The sequence below is a fragment of the Lissotriton vulgaris genome, chromosome 4_1, assembly GCF_964263255.1.
Source record: "Lissotriton vulgaris chromosome 4_1, aLisVul1.2, whole genome shotgun sequence".
Taxonomy (NCBI): Eukaryota; Metazoa; Chordata; class Amphibia; order Caudata; family Salamandridae; genus Lissotriton; species Lissotriton vulgaris.
This window is the reverse complement of record NC_141691.1, coordinates 1,048,684,337-1,048,701,530: the sequence shown is the minus strand read 5'-3', so window position 1 is coordinate 1,048,701,530 and position 17,194 is coordinate 1,048,684,337.

The following is a 17,194-nucleotide window of genomic DNA, read 5'->3' as shown; positions in this document are numbered from 1 at the left end:
CACCATCACAGACCTGGTTGCAAAATTCCCAGGGAGAACCCACGACTCCTACATTTTTCAACAGAGCGGCATCTATGCACGGCTGATGGCTGGCGAATTTGGTGAAGGATACCTCCTAGGTGCGACACATCATCAGACCCCCATAACACAAAGTAGCTAAGTGTAATACATGTATGCATGTGAGTAATGTTACCCCTTTTCCTTCTAGGTGACAGTGCATATGCCCTCCGCTCATTCATACTCACCCCCTACCTCAACCCCTCCACACCCAGCCAAAGGAGGTATAACCGGGCCCACAAAAGCACAAGGAATGTAGTTGAACGGACCTTTGGCATCTGGAAAAGTAGATTCAGATGCCTGCACAAGAGTGGAGGTGCAAGGCAGTATACCCCCATCACCTGCTGCAAGATCATAGCTGTCTGTGCAATGTTGCACAACCTTGCGGTGAAGAAGGGCACTGACGTGGAGTTGTCTGACTACGAGGACCAGGACGACGACGTTGCTGTGCCACTAACACAACCTGCTGGGGTGTCTACGCCAAGTGATGGCAGATACAGACGTGAGGAGATTACAGAAAACTATTTCTGAGTGAGTACAGATGCACAGACAGGTAAATGGTTGTGAGGAAAAGCAAATTTAATAATGTTGCAACACCGTTACTGCACTGATGTGCAACAAAAGAAAATGTCAATGTAAAGAAAATAAATGTCAAAGGTCCGGGTTGCCTCACCCGCCCTGGCAAGCCTACTTTTTGCTGCGCTTAGCAGCCCCACTGGGGTGTGCCTCACCCCCTTCCGCATGTCCTGCGGCTTCTGCAGAGCGCCTGGTGCTCCGGCGCGGCTCCGACGCAGCGCTGGCCGGGCTGCTGCGGCTGCTGCTGTCCCCAGCCTCCCCCAGGTCCAGGGCTGGATTAGCCGCAGTGTTGGAAATGATCATTGCCTCCATGGCTGTTGTTATGCGGGCCATTCCCCTGGTGACCTCAGCGGTGTTCTGTGCCAAGCTTGCCTCCATATTAGCCCCACGTTGGCACAGTTGCATGGTAGCAGCAGCAAGGCGGCTAATAGATCTGTTATGCATGCGGGCATCCCGCCTGCGCGAGTGCTCGTGCTCGTCAAGTCTTCCGCATAGCTGTGTGATGGCTGTGGTCAGCCTGCCAAAACCTGCAGCAACTTCCTTGTTTGTGTCAACAAAAGCCTTAAACCCTTGCACCATCTCGCCCATCTGCAGGTTGTGCTGGCAGAGCTGGCGCTGGCAGGCCATGATGGACTTTGCCTGCATGCGCTGGATTTTGCATGCTGCCTTCAAGCCCCTGGAAGACGCTGGCCTCCCGTGCCGGCGGTGCAGTGCTGGAAATGGCACGCCTCCGGGAACTGCTGCTGCCGCCCTGCTGTGTGGGCTGGGGTGCCACTGGTGTTGTTGTGGTGGTGGCTGGGGCCTGACCCGCTGCTCCCTGGATAGGGTTGAGTGGAGCCACAACCATACTCCTGGCAGGAGATGTGGTAGGTGCAGGGTGGGCCGTTGTCGGAGAGTTCTCAGGGGAGAACAGCAATGGTGGTGTGCCAGACATTTGTGGGGAGTGAAGGAATGCGTAGTCAATTACCAGGTCTCCCTCATTTCCCTGGCCAATGGTGTTGTCCTCCTCCTCCTCCTCCTCCAGGGCAGCCTGACTTGTGCTAGGCCCTGCCACCGCACTGGAAGTTGGTGCTGGTGCCTCAGTAGCTTGTGGTCCTCCGCCTGATGGTGCCCCTAGGTATAAAGAAGCATTTGTGAATTGAGTGCCGATGTATTACAGTCACTACAATTAAAGCATTGCACATGTCCTTGCATATCCTTTGAATGTGTTCCACTGTTTTCTATATTGTGGTTCTGCACTGCCATATTTTGCCAAATTCTGCTGACTACATTTACCATGATGCTTTTCTCTTGTATGTTGGTTACAGTACTGGGCTGGGGTTTGGCTGTGCATTGTGTCTAAGGGGGAGGTGTCTGGTAGGGTGTGTCATGATGCGCATGCTTCTTACCTGTAGCTGTAGCTCTGGCTGAGCTATCTATGGTCCCGATTCCTGTCACACTCTCCCTCTCGATGGTGCTGGACACCAGTTCCTCCAGCTCAGTGAGGGGTGGCGCCGGGTTCCTGCCTCCACCAGTCAGTGCAGCTTGCCTCTGCAGCTCAGCCATTTTACGTTTCGTCAGGCTGCGGATGTCATAAAATCTTTTTTTTAGGTCATCAAGGGTCCTGGGGGTGACACCAACTGAGTTGACCTTCTCAGCAATCTCGCTCCAGAGCCTCCTCTTCGTGCTGTCCGGCACAGTGAGGGACAGCTTTCCAAAGAGCTGCCTGTGCACCCTCACCACCTCCTCCACCAACACCTGCAGCTCCATGGAACTAAACTTGGGCTTTCTCTTGTGGCCAGCCTTCTGGCTCTCACTGCTGCTTGCCATCTTGCTATCACAGTGCTCTGGCTCCTGCTCCCACTGCTGCTCACTGTGAATGTTCAGCTCAGGCTGCCTCTCCAGAAAGTTCTTAATGAGCTGCACCTGCCTGGGTAGCCACTCCCTGCTTGGGTGGGGGAGGGTGGATCCACCTCATTGGCTGGTTCGGATTTTACCGAATCGGATTTTACCGATTCGGATTCTAACGAATCGGATTTTGCCGATTCGGATTGTTCAATGCATTCCTATGGGCATTTTGGCCATGGGGGTGTATGCCGACCACCGATTCGGTAATTGCCGATTCGGTATTTGCCGATTCGGCAATTTCCGAATCGGAGGTAGCCGAATCGGTACATTCCGAATCGGTCCGTGCCGATTCGGTACGTATCGAATCACAATACCGATGACGAACGAATCGGTATTTTTTCGTTTTTTTTTTCCTACATCTCGTTTTCCGATTTCAGAATACCGATTCGGTGCGCCTCGGTATTTTGAAATCGGAATAACCGATTTACCTACATCGGGCCCATAATGTCTTCGCTTATTTTAAACTAAAGAGGTTCAAAATGAGTTTTTGCAAGACATCCATCTTGTTGAGTTTGATATTCGGGCCCTTCGGGGACATTGCTGGGGTCAACTATATGCAACCACTTGTTCACCATTCTCATGCGCACCCTAATTTGTATGAGGTCTGGGGTCCCTTTTCAGTTGCATGTGGCAGTTACGGACCCGGAACGTTGCTATGTATTAGTATTGGGTCGGTTAGATTATAGGGATGTGGCGTTATTGAATATTTATGCACCTAATGTTGACCAGTTGGCATTCCTTTCCAGGTTGGACCCCTCTTATCGCTTCTGGTTCCTTATTGGAGGATTGTTGGGGGGCTTTTATAGTGTGGTGGACCTGGATACACTGCATCTTCCCCTGGGCAGTGTACCGGTGGCTAAGCTAGCGGACTTGGCACACACACATGGGCGGTTCAGTGGGAGTAGATTGCTGGAGGACATGCAATCTGTGTTCTTGTGCGTACTCCTACTGCTTGGGCCTGCATAATCTTGAGATTCCGCTTTATTGGGTATACACCTGTGGGGGGCAGTATGGTAGAGTGAAGGAAGCTGAATACTTGACAAAGGCATATTCTGATCATTCCTCGGTCTTATGTACCCTTCAATGATACTCTGCTAGAACCATACTCCCAAAAGGGAACCTAGATCCTAGTGATGTTGGAGGATCAGGACTTTAGGGTTTTATCGGGTTAGCATGCCACATATTTTGGCTAGACAATACGGGCTCAGCCTCGTTGATGGGTGTTGAATGGGGAGCCATGAAGGTGGCGATTAGGGGTAATTGTATCTCTAATAAGGCGGAGGTACGATCTCGATCCGATATTCACCATCAGGAGGTGGTGGTTGATGATCTTAGAGTTGGAGGGGACACTGAATGGGAGGCTGTCGGAGGGATGGGCGGAAACCAAATCGAGGAGGCCTGTGGAGATTCTCAATCTTGTTCACTTTTATTCAAGACTTCTCAAAACAGCAAAAACAATATGAAAGGTGTTGAACTTGATGAGAGATGTCCTTTTTTCCTTGTAGATATTGTCTTTGGTTTTGTCCGTGTTTATATCTTCTTTTCTTCTTTCTTTGAAGGTCTACTCTGGAACATTGGCATCCCCAGGAGGCTCGAGAGAAAGCAGAAAGCATGGTGAGTATGGGGTTTCTTTTTATTCTTTCAATTAAAAAAAAAAGATAACGGGACAGGACAGCCGTCACCGCACTGAAGGTGGATTCCTTAATTGTGAAGTAGAGAGGATAAATACATTGTCTTTCTGTAGTAGGTCTTTTAATAACAGATGCCCTCAAATGTTGTATGAGCTGGTCCTTTTCTGTCTTTTCTTATCCCCTGTGATTTGCTAGGATTTAGGTTGGTCATGTACTCTCTTGCCTTTGCCCAAATGAGGTCTTCCCAAAAAAAAGAATGAGAGAAACAAAACAAATAATATCTCTTTGGCCTCAATGACTGCTTTCCTACACTTTGCTTTACTGAGGTATTGCGGTAGAAATGGGAAACCAGAGGACCATGAATCATGAACAAACACAAGAGAAAGAAAAAATTATATTGGTATATCGCTGATGGAGTTGCCAGCCCCTCCCCCCTTTTCCTCAGTAAAAGCTGTAGGAGAGTGAAGCACAAAAACTCTGTGCGCTAGTATACTACTTTCAAACTCCCCCTTACTCACTCACGGCAGTAGCCGTAACTCTCCCCGGAGTTATGGCGGGATTCCTGGCTCTCCTGGGGCACCCACCAGTCCTCTGTCCACACGTCAGGGTCGTCGTCTTCAGGATAGCTCTCCACAGGGTCGAGTCTGGTCAACTCTGCCTCTCCGGTGCTCGGCTCCTCTGCTCTGCTTCCCGAAGTCTGTAACATGCCTCCTTGTCGGTCTTCCTTCTTGGTGAAGCGTTTCTTTTCCCAGTCTTCCTTCTTCCAGTTCCGTGGTGCTTCCTGTGGGCCCTCCTTTTCAGGGCCAGTCCGCAACAGCAATTGGTCCTTTCGCTGGGTGTGATTCTCCACTACCTGTTCAGGAAAGGTCGGAGGGTTATCCTTCAGGTGTCCGTATCCTGATATCCCTGAGACCACAGCATCTGCCCAGCAGGTGTCCGGTAAGCTCCAGAAACGGGTCTCCATCCCTCCCTCACATCGGCGCAGGGTACTGGAGGAAAGAGAGAAATTATTTGGAGAGGTCGAAAGCCTACAGCATTTTGGTTATAAGGCATATGCTGCTAGATACCGCGCTGACAGGGATAAGTCTGGAAGGATGCTGGCTTGGTTCCTTCATGCTGAGGACCAGGGGCACACTAACCTTCAAGTGCTTGACTCCTCAGGGCAGGACAGTTTCACTCAGGACAAGATTAGTAAGGTGCTTTACTGCCATTATAGCCAGTGGTACTTGGCAGAACCCCAAATTAAAAATCTTGAGTAAAGATATAAATTATTCTATAACCTTGTTTAGCTCATACTGTACAAAAACAAGGTCTTCATAGAGATTTTGGATACTTGATTATTTACTGAAATAAGTTAATATTCAAAGGTGACCATATTAACATGAGCAGATTAGAAATCTTAAATTGCACTCTACTGCCCCTGCTATCTGCAAGCATGGTAAATCTCCGTGATTGGTGGCCGAGACCAATCCAGAGGAATGTAAATGGGTGAAAGAAATTGCCAGCTAGAGAGGCATAGCTGATCAGAGTAAAATAGTTACCAAATATTGTGGTCAGTTCGGGAGGGCAGTCTTTGTGTTTTTGCACACTGTATAAATGAATGAAAAGAAATGTATGATGAAATTAAATTGATATAGGGTGTCAGCAGAGAATCAAGGGAATCCCGGCGCGGAGTAAGCAGGGCACACTCAAACAGTATTAGGCAGGATGAAATAGCCAGGTTTTCAAGAAGGATTGAGAGGGGGTGGCTCAAAGAGAGAGTGACATCTTATTCCAGAGGTTGGAGGCAAGACAAGAGAAAGAGCGTCCTCCTTTTCTGGTGATACAGACCTTTGGAATCTTTAACAACAGCATGTTAGAGGACCTGATCCCTCTATTTGGATTATAATGGTTAGGACTGTCGCTCAGATATGAAGGACCTTTATTGTAAAAAAACTCCATCAGTCAACATCAAGCATTTGAAATGAATTTGCTTTTGTATCGGCAGGTCATGCAACCTATTCAGATGATGTGAGATAGACTGCTTACGAGTTAACTAATACGCTGGCTGCAGCATGTTGCACCACCTGGAGCCGATGCAGCGGATATTGAGCCAGACTCAAGTTTAAGACATTAGCATAATCCAGCTTGGAGCTGATCAATAATGGACAATAATGCGGAGAGTATTGTCGGGGTCAATTTTAAGAATTTTCCTTAAAGATCATACGAGTTCCAAACAAGCGGTGTTCACCACTATGTATGGATGAAAGGAGAGCCCATTATCAAATTTGATACCCAAGGTCCTAGTCAAAATAGTTGTGGTTGGTGTCTCTCCTAATTCATTCGGTCACCTGAAGCCTGACCATAGGGACTGGAAAATGGTAATCGAGATTAGTTTTATTTTTAGAAACAAAAGCACAATGCTTAAATTTGTTCACTTTTGCCTTGCCTGCTAATTACATGAACACTATTCTCTCTTACAATCAGTTAATCATTTGGGGGAGGGGATGTAAGATCTTTAATAAAGTGGAAGTCAAGAAGACTAAGAACTAATCTTTTTTTCTAGAGACCGTTCTATTAACAGAACACTAACAGAGAAAGAGAGAGAGAGAGGGGAAATCAGAAGGTAACCTCATTTTTCGAAGTGAATTACTAACTCTGGCAGTTGGTGATTTTTTAATATATTTTAAAATATTGGATTTACACAACATTAACATATAGACGTGCTAATGTATTTGTTTTTACAGAGAAATTATGTTTATTCACATTTAGATTGACTATCGATAATGTAGGGCTGAATTTCATGATGTCTAAGATTGGTTGCCATCTTGTTCTGTAATATTCCAATATTTTATTTCCAGGCAAGCTGGAGTTCGATTTATGCAATGTTCTTTTTTTCCTCTTTTCCCATGTGAAGACATTTTTTCTTTTCTTTGAGATTATCGTGGAATGTTTTAATGAGTAGCCATTCAAGAGACACCTGTGGTGTGAAGACTCGTCCATGGCACTTATCTAGTTACAGATCGTGTAAGTTTGAAGGAAGCAGAGGGAAGCTTGTTTTGTGAGAAATCTTGAGAACCTAATGGGTATTAAATTGTATCACTTGTCTTTAACCTGATTGAAAAGTCTTTCTGAGAACTGTGCGTAGCTGTGTAAAATGTTAGAGTCTGTGTATTTTTAGACCAGATAGGTGCACAATGGAGCAGAACCGATTAGGAGAATTTCCTTTGTCCTTCCATTTCGGGAGACCCCATGCTGCTCTCTGCTCGGTTTCATAATATTTGATCCAATTCTGCGTTGCCCATACTGAGGGTCCCGATAGACTGGTGGCTCATGAGCAGCTTTTTGGGGGGTTGCAAAATTTCAAGCAATAAATAAAGATGCTTTTAAATTCTGTACTTATCTGGTCACATTTGCTGCACTTCAAAGTCAGAGGTCAAATGCCGGGCTATGTCGCCTGACAGATTGCTGCTAATGTTTCAACATGGGGATTGGTATTTACAATTTACTCTCATTTTGTAGTCAGAGAAAGTAAAGTGAATTATGTGACAATCTTACTGGGGTATATAGGCATTGTGAAAGAAAAGGCTGTTGGATGTAATTTTTTGTTACACAACGAAATGCAAATACCTGGGCATGAACTGTGAAGACATTCAGCTGTTAGGAAATCATAAATGAAGAGCATTTTTTTAAATTCTGAAGTGTTATGGAAACAAAGATTCAAATAGGATCAGAACAAATCAAGATAATTTAATTGGTAACATACAAATGATAAACATTAATTGAAACCCGATCTCCACACATCATTTGTGTGCAATATAGTGTTATCAGGAAAGTCTTTGTCTGTGCAATTTAGTGGCCATTTCAGTGGCAAATGTGCAGTCAGTATATGACAGTGCGCTACAACACGATTAACTAGTTTTCTGGAACTCAAGATTTGGATTCCACGATGCCATGACACCCCCCCCCCCCCCGGTCTCCCAGCATGGATAAATTCAACTACAATAGTATGCTTTAATGCTGGACAGAAAGTTGGATTGAGATAAAATAACATTTTTAGAATACATCCCCCTGTATTTAAAACCTAATATGAATTCTTTAGGTTCCTATACCAAAGTAAAAATCCACCTAATGGATTCCCCTTTACCCAGTTCTTTGTGCTCTTTAAGGAATAGATGTCAAATGCATTGGCGGTCCTTCTTAAAAAAAAATGTCGAGCAAGGTTCAACTGTTTGGGATCTGGGTGCATTATTTCTCCATGGTTCTGTGTAAGATGCATGGGTAATAATTTTAGCTTTTGATGTGGCACCTGTGAGAGTTGTAGTAGCGTGGTGAACCACGGCTGTCTTGCCCACGTGGGTGCCACTAGTATCATTGTCATTGAGTGCTGCTGCAGTTTCCGAACCACTAACGGGATTAGTGGGAGAGGGGGGAAAGCGTAAGCAAATCTGTTGGACCAATTTATCCATAGTGCATTGCCCTGGGACCGTTGGTGTGGGTACCTGGATGCGAAGTTTTGGCATTTTGTGTTCTGATGATTGGCAAACAGATCTATCTCTGGTTGCCCCCATCTTTGGAAGAATGGCTGCAGTACTTGGTCGTGCAGCTCCCATTCGTGTACTTGTTCTGACTGTCTGCTTAGGATGTCTGCTATCTGATTTTGAACTCCTGGTAGGTGTTCTGCTAACAGATAGATCTTTTGAGGAATGGCCCATCTCCAAATGTCCTGTGCTAGTTTGGATAGTTGGAGAGAGTGTGTCCCCCCTGTTTTTGAATATAATACATTGCAGTCATGTTGTCTGTTCTGATCAGGACTGCCTTGTTCGTTATCTGTATTTGGAAAGCTTTTAGTGCTAGAAATACTGCTAATAGTTCCAAGTAGTTGATGTGCAGCTTCTTTTGCTGCGCACTCCACTTCCCCTGCACTGTGTATTTGTCCATATGCGCTCCCCATCCGGAGAGCGATGCGTCCGCTGTTATTATCACTTGTGAAATCGGTTCTAGGAACGACCGTCCTTTGGAAATGTTTGTTGTGTTCCACCACTTCAGAGAGCGATGCGTACGGTCGTCTACCAACACCAGATCTGTAATCTGACCTTGAACCTGATTCCACTGTGTCGCTAGACACTCCTGTAGTGGACGCATTTGTAGTCTGGCATGTGGTATTAGCAGTATGCAGGAGGACATCATGCCTAACAGTTGCATAAACACTCGTGCTGGTAGTGAGTGTTGTGGTTGAAATCTTTGTATTAACCCGACCATTGTTTGTATCCTGATCGGATTGGGGTATGCTATTGCTCTTTCTGTGTCTATAGTAGCCCCCAGGTATTGCTGAATCTTGTTTGGCTGCAGGTGTGATTTTTTGTAGTTCACCGTAAACCCTAGGTGGTGCAGCAATTGAATTGTCTTCCGTGTGTTGTGAAGACATTCTTCTTGTGACTTGGCCTTTATTAACCAATCGTCCAAGTAGGGGAAGACATGTATTTGTTGTCTTCTCAGGTGTGCTGCCACCACAGCTAGGCATTTTGTGAACACTCTTGGTGCCGTTGTGACCCCGAACGGAAGGACTTTGAATTGATAATGTTGTCCTTCCACTACAAACCTTAGGTATTTTCTGTGGGCTTTGTGAATTGGGATATGAAAGTAAGCGTCTTTTAGATCCAGTGTAGAAAGAAAGTCTCCTTTCTTCAGTAAAGGAAGTACTTGTTGGAGCGTGACCATGTGGAAATGTTCCGAATTTATGTATGCATTGAGAGGTCTTAGGTCTAAGATTGGTCTTAGGGACCCATCTTTTTTGGGTATTAGGAAGTATAGAGAGTATACTCCTGTCCCTTGTTGGTGTTTTGGAACCTTCTCTATTGCATGCTTTTGTAGCAGTGCTAGTACTTCTTCCTTTAACAATGTCAGATGATCTTGACTCAGTCAGTCAGTCAGTCAAAAGGCACTTTATTCGATTAAATAAAAATCATAAAAGTATGCTATACAAATACATAAAAACATCATACAAAGCTGTAAAAATACTGTACATTTAAAATACATTAACAAAAACATATACATATACAAATACATATACATACACAAAGACATATTCATTAACAAATACATATAGAGTGACCTAGCACACAGGAATTACACTGTTATCAAAAATAATTCATATTCCTTTATAAAAATATATGTGGGTTGGACCAGAGCCTAGAAATTAGTTCATACTATCAGGTATAGGGCAAACATTTACATTAACTCCATCTAGACTCGTATGGAGTCTCTTCCGTCTAGCACGGATAGATGCAATCAGAATATTGGCTACACAGAACATCACCCGATGATTTTCCATTAATTGTAAAAACAATAGTGCTGGTTTCAGCTGTAGGAACCCCATTTCCCTCAGGAGAGGCTTAATATACTTTACCCTGCCTTCCGAGAAGAAGGGACAGAAAAAGATAAAATATATCAAATCCTGATCGGAAAAATTATCACATTCACATGGTGCATTTTCCATTGGAGTGCACCAGTTCTCATAGGTACCCAACAGAAAGTGTGCCTGAATAAATCTAAATTTAGTTAGCAACCAACGATGATAAGGACGTGTAACAATAGTCAGATACGGTTGCATTGACATTGAGTTAATCAGCATAAAATGTGATCTTACGGTCGGTTTAGAGATTTCAATCGATTCTCTATCCATTTCTCGGGTCCTAATGAAATTTTGTTTTACCCAGTTAATATCATCTTTAATCAAATTTTCCGGATTTAAATATAGTTCCGGTCGACCCAGGAGTGCAGTGGTTGTTTTGATGTATGCCAACCATTTAATATCAGCCACTCTATCCCGCCCCAAACAGTCCTTAATAATTTTATGATTCAATGTAAGTTTAGGGTTAAGCCAAGTTCTGATCCATAGTAAAAGCGGTGCCATGTTTAACATGTCCGCAATATAACCCATACCCAACTCTGCATGGACCGCAAAAGATGAAGTGGATTGGGGAAGACCCAAGAGGGAACGCAAAAATTTATTTTCCTCTCTCTGAATCAAAGATAGATCTTTATAGCCCCAGATTGCTGCCCCATACCTGGCTATGGCCATAGTTTTGGCTCTGTAGATCGCCAAAATGGCCTCAGGAGGTTTCCCACCCAGTCTTTTCGCAAAGCCAAGTATTGCAGCCGATGACTTTTTCACTGCTACTCTTTTATTGGCCACTTGGGGGGCCCAGCTGCCCAGGTCATCAAACACTACACCAAGATATGTGAAGATTTTTACTTTTGATATTACTGAGCCATTGCACGAGAGGGTCTTTGTATTATTCCTTCCTTTCCCAACAAAGATCACATGCGATTTCTCCACATTAATTACAAGTTCCAGGTTTTGCATAAAATTCCCAAAGGAGTTTAGGAGGCGTTGCAAACCTATGGGAGTCCTCGACAGCAGCACTGTATCGTCAGCATATAATAATACTGGCAATTTAGTACCCCCCATACACGGGACGTCTACAGATGCCGCCGCCAAATTTGCACTTAAAGAATTAATATATAAAGAAAATAACATTGGGGCCAAAATACACCCCTGTCGAACTCCCCTCCCGGACTTAAAATCAGCCGTACACTTCCCATCTTGCGACATGCGTATGGCCGCTTTCAGGTCCCTATGCAATTCAGCCAGGAAGTACACCAATGCCTGGTCTAGGCCCATATCCAAAAGCATGGTCCACAGCTTTGACCTATTTACTAGGTCAAAAGCTGTGGACAAGTCCATAAACGCTAGATAGATTGACCCCCCTGCGGCCACAGTATATTTACTGACTATTAGATGTAAATTGAGGCACTGGTCCTCAGTTCCTCTGCCAGATCTAAAACCATACTGTGCATCACACAAGATGTCATTGTTGGTTTCCCACGTTGCAATTTTAGCTAGGATAACCTTCCCTAGTATTTTAAAGGACGAATCCAACAATGATATCGGCCTATAACATCTTGCGTCCCCCCTCTGGCCCTTCTTAAAAATAGGGACTATTATAGACCGTGACCAGGTCATAGGCAATCTGCTTTTATCGATGCTGGCTATATTGAAAACATTTGTGAAGGCAATTGACCATATGGAAGGGCTGGATTTATACATATCTGCAGGTACCCCATCTGGGCCGGGGGCCTTATGAGCAGTTGTGTCCTCAATAGCCTTTAGGACTTCCTTAATGGTGAACCGCAAAGGTGGCCCTGATTGTGCACTTACTGTTGGTACAAATGGATCTATCTGGAGGTTGCTCCCATATATTTTTTCAAAGTGGTTCAGCCAATCTTTTTTAGATATATTCAATTCCAGCGGGGAGTTTTCTTTCTCACTGAACAAGGGTGTATTTACGATTTCCCAAAATTTGGAACTATCCCTCAGGGTGGCCCTATCATAGAGTGAGTCCCAAGCATTTTTCTTAATCTCTTTCTTACGTGTCTCTACAATAGATTTATAATTTTTCCTTAGTCTGGCCACTACTTGGGTGTCCAGGGGTGACTTTTTTAGTGCTGCCAATAAATCTCTGTAGGCCTTTGAGCATTTTGCGTCAAACCACCCATACAGTTTTTGCTCCTTGTATTTCGTCTTAGATGTTAGATTCGAGCTTACTTGTTTACAAATAATTTCGAAGGAGGTAATAATGTCACCTCCAAACCTAAGAGGGTCGTGTTAATTTCATCTCCCACCTTTTCGGTAAGTTCACAGAAAAAATCCTCTGGGATAATTTTACTCCACTTGACCCGCCTCCCCTGGTCTTGCACAGATAAGTCCATGTGGTGGACAGTCTTTGTATTTGTAGCAAGTATCGCTAAATTTTTATTACTTAATTCCATAACTACTAGGTTATGGTCACTAAAAGTAGTTTGTACAGCATTATAAAAAATAACATTTTGTAGCAAACCTGGGGACACAAATATGAAGTCAATAATAGAGTTTGAGTCTCTTGCACTGTAAGTAGCTACCCGTTCATTAGGGTCGATAAACTCTGGCCCAGATAAATCGACATCGGACAGTAGTTCTTCTAGCGCAACCCCCTTTATAGAGTGTTCAAAATGAGAGTGGGGGAGACAATCCATATCTGAGTACACCCTGTACTGACAATTTTGCTGACACAAATGTATATTAAAATCCCCAAGTAAAATTAAATGAACAAAAGTGGTTTGACTCTCCTTATAGGTGGTTAAAAATTTCGCTAATGCGTTAATGTTTTCGTTACAGTGCGTGCCATGAGGCGCATTATAAAAGTTAACATAAAGTATCTTGACATTGTTAGGTAAGGTTATTTCACAAGCTAAGAGATTATGGGATGTGGTGCTTATGATTTGCACAACTCCCCTGTGTTTGACGGAGATTAGGAACATGAGCCCACCTCGATCTCTCCCTGAACTGGAACTTTGGGCAGCTTTAAAATAAGAAGAATACCCATCCAGCCAGAAGTTACAATCTCTATCCCAAGTCTCCTGGAGAGCCACCACCTCATAGCCCCTTAGTTGTTCCAACCATATAGCATCATCTCTCTTGGAACGGAGACCAGCAATATTCCAGCTTGCGATTTTAACGGTCTCCCCACCCTCCCTATCAATGATGGTAATGGATTGAGTCTGGTCTGTATCAGCAACACTACCAGACAGTCATTTTCATCTAAATGAGACAAGGCAGTAAATCTGTTTGTTAGTGTTAAGGTAGCACGGTTTGAAGGTCTGATGGGGTCAATATGACTCGGAGTAAAGTTAGGTGTTTGCAAGGCCCATGATGACAGCCCAGAACCCCCTCTGCTGCTACCATGCTGCTTTTCCTTGCCTAGGGGTAATTTGGGAGTAGGTGGCGGAGGGTAAAAATAACCAAGTGGTACAGCTCGGATCCTTCCAACCTTAACATCCGTGGCATCCCAAAATAGGCGAGCAGCCTCATGGGGGCTGTTAAAATTAACAATGATGCAATCACCGGGAAGGTTTTTAGCCGTATACCCCAACCAGTCAACCCGTCTTCCCATAGTAATATGGGTGGATATATCCCGTGGCCCTGAGCAATTTTCATCACACCATGCTTTTACATTTGCTAACAAGGAACGCTGGGACTCCTCCTCCCCTGGATTCAAGTGTGGGATATTTACCAGGACAGCGACAAAGGGGGTCGCCTCAGGTGGTAAATGAGTACGGGGCTTCCACCGTGATCTTCTTTCCACCTGTGGCTGTTCACCTTGGCGTGCTATGGTATTCCCAGCTACATTGTTCACCTTATCCCCAACTTGGGTCCACACCAGGTGATCGGTCGGCCCAGCCAAATTGACGGCGCAATTTGGGTATGATGGCACAGGGGGAAGTGGGGGGAGAGTTGGAACAATTGGAGTAACACTCCCTATCCCCTCCATTGGTGTTTCATGTTGGTCATTGGGGGCTGGTATAGCCGTGGGAATCGAGGTTGGGCATGCAGGTACTTTGGGGCATAACAACATATTTAACCTATCACATTTCCCCACAATTTCCGATACACAGTCTTTTAAAGTCTCCACAATATCGTTAGCGATCTGAACAAGGGTACTTTCAATTTTATCAGTAAACATTTTTTCCACCATTTCCCTTATGCCTTTTTCAAATCTCCTAGACATATAGCGGGATGTGGCAACATGCTGCGTGGAGATCCTTTTTGTTCTCTTTAGGCACCTTTTGGTACGCTTAACAGCTGGGGGTTCAGGATCTTGTGCACAACTATGGTGATCAGCTGCGCCCAGCTAATTAGGTTCATCAGGGATTATAGCAGTACATAGGGGTTGTGATGCCCGGTCTTTAGCAGTAATGATCTGAACAGAGGGCTCCAAAGGTATGGATTGTCTCCCAGACAGAGGGGGCACCTGGTGATCCAAGAGAGGTGTGTCTAGCCCCAGTTCACGTTCAGTTGCTGCAATCTCCTGGTTCAATTTCCCTACAGCAGATGTTAGATAGGACATAATGCTGGCAGAGGATGGAGCATTCTGTGGAACTTTTGATTTACCTGCACCACCGGTGATAGATGTTTGGAGTTTCCGCTTACCCATGTTGTAAGTAGGGCTTTAGGGGGGTGACCGTCCCGTCCCTCTTCGTCCCTAGACGGCCACAGACGGCCCGCCCTCTGCCCGGGCTCCGCCCGGCGTCGCCCGCGCGCGTCCCGCGACGCGGGAGGAAGGGCTCGTTTTTGTCCGCCTCCCTACGGAAGCCCCAGCAGTCAGTCGGCGTCCCCGCACAGCAGGGGACGCTGGGAGTTGTAGTTTTGCCTTAAACGCCCCACTCGGCGGCCGCGTGTGTCCTGCGGCGGCGGAGGCGCTGGAAAACCCTGGAAGGCTGCCGGTAAGTGTCCTGCTGCCGGTGTGGCCCTGATGCAAATTGGACCCCCGCTCCACCGGAGGAAGGGCTCGTTTTTGTCCGCCTCCCTACGGAAGCCCCAGCAGTCAGTCGGCGTTTCCGCACAGCAGGGGACGCTGGGAGTTGTAGTTTTGCCTTAAACGCCCCACTCGGCGGCCGCGTGTGTCCTGCGGCGGCGGAGGCGCTGGAAAACCCTGGAAGGCTGCCGGTAAGTGTCCTGCTGCCGGTGTGGCCCTGATGCAAATTGGACCCCCGCTCCACCGGAGGAAGGGCTCGTTTTTGTCCGCCTCCCTACGGAAGCCCCAGCAGTCAGTCGGCGTCCCCGCACAGCAGGGGACGCTGGGAGGTGGGGACGCTGTTTGGGGGGGATGTTTGGTGGGGTAGCTGTGAGTTCCAGGCAATAACCATGTTGGATAATTTGTCTCACCCACTTGTCTGATGTGATGTTTTCCCAGACAGGTAGGAACTGTGATAGACGTCCCCCGACCGGTGTTATGTGGTCTGGGGGAAGTTCTATGAAGTCACTGTTTTGGGGTTGAGGCGTTGCGGATGTTATTATTTCCGCGGCCTCTACCCTTGTTGTTGTTACCCCTGTAACTACCTCTTGAATTACCTTTGGGTGATGTAGGTGTGAAAGAGGTGGATTGCTGATTTGTTCCTGTATTTTTTGAGCCTCCTCTATAGGTGGATCTACGAAAGGAACCTCTTTGTATTGGCTGTTGCAATGCTCCCATTGACTTAGCCGTTTCTGTATCTTTTTTCATTTTTTCTAAGGTCTCATCTGTGCTTGAGCCAAAAAGTGTTTTTTGATCAAATGGTTGGTTCAATAAGGACGTTTGTACTTCCTGTTTGAATCCTGAGATTCTAAGCCATTAATGTCTCCTTAACATAACATTGGTGTTGATGGATCTTGCTGCAGTGTCTGCTGCATCTAGGGCGCACTTAATGGAAGTATTAGTTATTATCTTTCCTTCCTGTATTAACTGATCTGCCCTTTTTTGATGTTCTTTGGGGAGATGTGTGATGAGTTTTTCTAATTCATCATAATGTGCCCTGTCATAACGTGCAAGTAGTGCCTGTGTATTGGCTATACGCTAGCTATTTGCTGCTTGTGATGCTACTCTCTTGCCCGATGCATCTATTAATTTTGACTCTTTATCAGGTGGAGGAGCCTCTCCTGTAGATAATGAGTTCGCTCTTTTATGAGCGTTTGAAACTACAAGCGAGTCCAGAGGTACCTGCCCTTTGATAAATATTGGATCCTTTGGAGCCACCTTATATTTTTTATCAATTCTTGGGTTTAACACCCTAGCCCTCACTGGGTCTTTGAATATTTCGTCTGTGTGGCTGAGAAGACCCTTCAGCATAGGTAGAGTACCTGATGTTCTCTGTGCACTAGGTAACGTCTCTAATAGGAAGTCCTCTATTTGAGGTTCTGTATGTATATCTACCTTATGATATTTTGCTGCCCTATTAATGAGCTGTACAAACCCTGTGTTATCATCAGGTGGTGAAGGCTTTGAGGGATATAACTGTGGGTCGTTGTCCTCATCTGACCCTACGTTATAATTCTCCCATGGGTCATCCTCATCTGGGATGGTTTCATCATCCCCTTGAGGTTCTCCCTCCCCTGGATCACTGTCTACATCAGACTGAGGTGTAGATGGTCTTGGTGTAGAAGGTGCAGGAATATTTGGCATAGTGTGAGGAATAGGAGAAGAGGG